At 34.7% G+C, this 6,000-nt stretch overlaps 1 protein-coding gene across 1 annotated transcript in view; it reads right to left on the reverse strand.

The window, feature by feature from the left end:
* The window catches only part of LOC123712162, a 90,424-nt gene extending 84,941 nt beyond the window's left edge, over positions 1-5,483 (reverse strand). The window contains exon 1 of the mRNA XM_045665139.1: positions 5,380-5,483. The gene's annotated coding sequence lies outside the window, so the exon portion shown is untranslated. The remainder of the gene's footprint in view (positions 1-5,379) is intronic.
* Positions 5,484-6,000: the final 517 nt, after the last annotated feature.

Consider the following 6,000-nt stretch of genomic DNA (forward strand, 5'->3'; position numbering starts at 1 on the left):
GTTAAGCACTTATTGGTAGTGTTACAATGTAATTCAATACAGCTCAAGAGCCTTACTAACAACTTTTTCTTAGAAATCTTTTCGAAACGATATCTCTGCAAAAATGTATTATGATTGCATCTAAAGCAGTTACAAATATCCGTGCCATTTCACTCCTTTTTATAAGTAGTACATGTACTGTCACGTGCAAAATTTTGCCAGGAAATAGAACCTCCATACACGACAGTTATTATCATGCAGAGGCTATCGTTTCCTATTGCCAGCATTGTATAATCTGGTTAATTGTTACAGAGTGTATTTAAGAGTGTATCATTTTTATTTTTGTGTGTCTACCCCCTGTGGCAAATATGGGCTGGCCCATCAGAGCTATGGACACGATGTATTTGATGATTGAGATGATTCATTGCGATTACAATGACACAAACATTTAATCACTGTTCTCTACGGGTCTTAGGGATCCTCTACTGGGATTTTTTTGTTTTTATATATAATTAGCGGACCCGACAGACGTTGTCCAGTCTTAACTATGAAAGATTGATTTCGAATTGGTATAATTTACTAAAGTAAGAATTCAGAAACGAAGTGTTTAATATTCTAATGCTTTATGATATACAAAATTCTTTGTTTGGTTTTTTGGCGCGTATATAAACAGTTTTGTTGGTATTCCGACACGGGAACAGGCGATATATTACTCGCCATGTGAAAAACATGGATTTTCAAGATTTAGCGACTGTTACTATTTTATATATATTTTATGAAAATATTAACTCCGATCGAAGCATTTCTTTTAAACGTTATTCAGTTTTCTTACATCCCATTTGACGATATTTCCAGCACGCATTCTGTCAATGTTATGTCAAACGCAAAAACGTTACAACAAAATTGACTGATTTTTTTTCTATCGGTAGCAAAAGTCAAGATTACTTAATATGGTGGTTAAGTATTCTAATATTCCGCGCAATTCTCTTAATATTTCCTTTACTTTCTCCTGACAATATCAAACATAGCAAAAAAAGAACTAGCGGTATTGGTCCAGCAGTTCACGCGTGATTCCGTGACCAAAGGAAATAGGGATTCATTTTTATATATATAAACAATCATTAGACTTTATTCATAAATATGGTTGGGGCCAAATTGATCTACCGCAAGTTCTCACACTAGGGAGCTACTGTGTTGTGGGCCACAATATTACAATTATTCCGTGGTACAAGTTGCATATCTAAAACAATTTAAAGAAAAAGGAGTCTTAGTACATAAGACCTTAAGTATGTGTGAATGTGTGTATGCGTATAATACACTGCGTGAAGCTGAGAGTTGTTTTAAGCGTACGCGGTGTCTGGGTTAGTTGTTGGAACGTTAGAATCATGCCAAAATACGTAGTAAGGCATCTGCATGATGAAAATCCAATTCCAAGGGTAATGCAAAAACTATTTATGAACTAACTAGTCTGCCTTATAAGGTAGGGTATTTTCTAGATGCTTTCTTAGTCTTCATATATTTCTTATTTCTTGTAGTGCTAAACAATTTTTTTCTATGAATCCATAGTGTTTATCTCATCCAAATAAAACGATTGTTCACTCATCGCCCACATTATTTTAATAAATCCTCGTTTTAGAATGAAACACTACGTTTTGACCAAGTCAAATTCGTATTTTACGAATAAATAAGTTCATATATTCCAGGGATGACATGGTTTTATTGAAATTAATGATGTTATTCCTTTCTTTCTGTTAATTAGTAGTATATTATAAACATATTGGTCAGTGGTTATATCATGTATATGTTTTAACCAGCCACACAGTCCGTAGAATAATTACAAATAAATAGGTAAAACTATTTCCTGTGTCTATGTGAGATAACAAATGTCTAAGCAAAACACCTCTATAGGCTGATTTGAAAGACGTAAATACTTTTATGTTTCACGATATCCAAAATTTTGTTACTGTGTTTTGATTCGATATCTGCTTTGGTTTGCGTCTCATTGTATGGCAACGATGTCACTAGAAAAACTACTTAATACTTTTAGAACGAAGTGGAATCAAAATATTATTAGGATATTGTTTTTTTTTAAATATGTTTATACTAACGGTGTCTTAAAATCTATCTGTATTAAATCAGTCGAAGTGTCCTCCAATACCCACTATATTATCAATATGTTGATACATACATACAATTTTAAAACTGTTCAAATCGTGTACAAATCCGATAAAGTAGCTATCAAAAGTAAAGTAAAAAACAGAAAGTATGTTATGGACTTATCATGTAAATAGTGAACCAATCAGTTGTTAATGTCTGTCGATCACGATATCAACAAAAAACTTATAACGCAATGGTATGTGCATATTATCGGTTAAGCTGGAAATATATCAGTTTGAACGGATTAAAACGTCATATTCGAGTTAATTTGAATTTTCATAAGCTCCAAGAGCTATGTGACTAGTATTTGCGGCTCACTTAAGTCATATTTTATATATTTACCGAAAAACCGATTTGGGAAGTTTTTATACATAAAGCGATATAAACTATATAAACACTACACACATTATATTTTGCGATATGCGGTATCTATTGTACAGGGACGCCTCTTCTAGATGTACAGTTTTCTTTGCCAGTTGGTCTGTTCTTACATTCCCCTCCATGCCCGCATGCGCTTTAACCCAAAAAAGTTCAATTATTTTGTTGATCAAACGTGCTTTATTTATTTTCTTACGGATTTCAACTACAAGAGGATTGAAAGAACGACCACCCGCAATACATTCGAGTGCACATTCGTAAGTTGCTTCTGGGTGACAAAGAATCCTTTGAGTTGCTTTAATAATAGCAGTTCAACTTGATAAACGGAACAGCATGAAGATGGTTTTACTTCCGTCCATATAAAGTTTTACTGCTGGTCCATCTATCCTATCTTGTTCTTTATAGGCCATAAATTTGATATGAGGTTCTTTGGAGGGATGAGGAATACGCATGCACGACTGAGGAAGATGCATATTCTTTGCTCCAGATCACCTCGCAATTCACCACTATAAGATCAATTATATAAACTCAATTTCAAACTTCAGCAAGGCCCGGTTTAGAGGTAATTTTTTTAATAACATATATTCGTAGGTATTGGTTTTGTGAGTGTGGGTAAAACTTAAAAAACTTGTTTATTCAAAAAACTGCTCATTTGTAAGCAATTAACATTTGCAAGTATGATGGAGAAAAGTTACACGCAAAGGCTTGTCCAGTGTAGTGAATGTCATCTTGAGATCACCGACTTGTCCCAGAAATCGATATTGTAAGTCACAGAAAATGTGTATTTGTCAAATTGTCCAAGTAATTTTGTTTGGATTGGACCTGCAGCAAAGTTTCATCATCGGAGGTCGAGGCAGAATAAGAAATTCCTACCGTATCGCCTCGACGTCCACTCCACAACTGAGCCGTTTTATGGCAGTTTCTCCCGCGCACCACCACTATTTGGATCCAGCTGCCCCAGGTATTTCCAAACCAATTCGACATAGGCTCTTTCAAGAAAAGAGCGTACCAATTCCTAAAGCCTTCTTCCATTGGCGGCGGTATCACTTAACATCAGGTGAGGCTCCTGCCCGTTTGCCCTGTTTTATAAAAACAAGTAACCCGGGGCTAGGGTAGGCTATGTCCGCAACATACGTCTATTTAAACACAAACTAACAATAAGAAAATGATAAATAAATAAGTGGCGCTGCAACCTTTTTAGGTCTGGGCCCCAGATTTCCTTATCAGCTTCAGGATCTATGTAATTCTAATAGGCAAGTAGGTGATTAGCCTCCTGTGCCAGATGCACGCCGTCGACTTTGATGGGTCTAAGGCAAGCCGGTTTCCTCACGATTCGAGCGAATGTAAAAAGCGCACATAGAAAGAAAATTGGTGCTCAGCCGAGGAATGACATCGAACCTACAACATTAAGGATAACAATCACACGCTGAATCCACTATGCCAACAGTGCTCACAGATTAAAAGTAACAACATATAAGATATATATTTCCCATCATTTATAAAGGTTTTATTATTGTAAGCCTGTTTAATATTGATATAAAGTATAGATGATTTTATACTCCAATTACGCAGAAGATCAAGTCGTTTCCCATAATATACAAATAACGAAGCGTCGGTGTAATGTTACACTTTATGATTAGGTACGATACTTCCTATAAAGCGCTTCTACAACTTTCTCATATATTATGTGATATATTTCCGAATACTATATTAATATAACGGTAACATTTGCTTGTAATATACTAAAAAACTACTGATCACAAATTCTTTTACCATTAACCTCGAGTAACAGTCAGTACAAGTGCTTATCATATGAAGACATGTTTGTATATAATTTTACTTTTTCCGGGATTGAACAGAAGACCTCCGTATCATTTTAATATATAATAATTAAAAAACGGGACACTGGTATTCAAAAGTTTAAAGAGTTGTAAGATTACCTGTGGTTAAATTTAATCATTAATGCAGTTATATAGTTAATATAAGTTAAGTAACATATATAAAGACACACACACACACATTTTTTTTTTATAGAACAGGAGGCAAACTGGCAGGAGGCTCACCTGATGTTAAGTGATACCGCCGCCCATGGACACACATATATATATATATAATAATAACATATATCATAAAAATACATAAATGGCGCTACAACCTTTTTAGGTCTGGGCCTCAGATTTCTGCATCTGTTTCATGATCATTTGTTAATCGAACAGACAAGTAGGTGATCAGCCTTCTGTGCCTGACGCACGCCGTCGACTTGTTGGATCTAAGCCAAGCCGGTTTCCTAACGATGTTTTCCTTCACCGTTCGAGCTTATTAAAATGCGCACATAGAAAGACAGTGCATTGGTGCACAGCCGAGGATTGAACCTACGACCTAGGGACGAGAGTCGCACGCTGAAGCCACTAGGCCAACACTGCTCTTAGTAACATATATATATTAGTTAATAATTAAAAGCGCAAACCAAATGTAAGCAATCATCGCATAGTTGAAGCCAAAATAAGCCCTTTACTTTTTCACACTCATAAATTGAGATAAAACTTTCTCATTTCCGAGGATATCCAATCGACTTCATATATTCTTTATTGGTAACAGATGTGTCACTTTTATTTCAGAATCCATAAAAAACTCAAGTTACAGTTGGCATCCCTAATTTCATGTTAGTTATGAACTCTTGTTGATTAAAGATAGTTGGCACTCAGCCTCAAAGAAAGTGTTTAATTTTTTTGATCATCCCTCCGTCAAACGATACTATCTATATACATACTTATATGTTTTGAAAATTCCAATTATAAAACTCAGAAGCTATTAACGCTAACAGGAAAAATAACAATATTATAAAAATAACTTTCTGTAACTTACCTGTGTTATTTTAATCCTTTTAATGAAATGGTTCACACAAAACACATAACACTCGTTTTGAAAACGAACGTCGTATATTATAAGACGCGCGCGCACGCATTGGAACACGCCAGAGTACTGATCAAATGGTTTGGCGCGTCTCAGGGATGTCAAGAAATAAATGATGTAATTATTGTATAAAGAACAAATTTTAACTTTGGACAAACACTTAAATGTCTTAATTAACTAAAAATATATATTATGTATATTAAATATATAAGGTATAAATATAGTAAGGTTGTAAATATTTCGTTATACATTATATATTCCTAGTTCAGATATTTTTTAAGATATTATTTGGATAAGCCTTAGCAGGGTGAACATAGGGGTTGCGATGCCCCGAGTCCTCCCTACGGTTCAAAGTTTGGATATTCATATTGTATGTATCTTTCAAGAAGAACAAAAATCAATTTCTTAAGGACAATTGAGTTTATTTTCAACACGCCCTTACAACTGACGCCCAACGTTAATAACAAAATATATAAATCAATGGCACTACAACCTTTTTAGGTCTGGGCCTCAGATTTCTGTATCTGTTTCATGATCATTTGATAATCCAATAGACAAATAGGTGGCCTTTTG

The sequence above is a fragment of the Pieris brassicae genome, chromosome 7 (assembly GCF_905147105.1).
Source record: "Pieris brassicae chromosome 7, ilPieBrab1.1, whole genome shotgun sequence".
NCBI classification, from domain to species: domain Eukaryota; kingdom Metazoa; phylum Arthropoda; class Insecta; order Lepidoptera; family Pieridae; genus Pieris; species Pieris brassicae.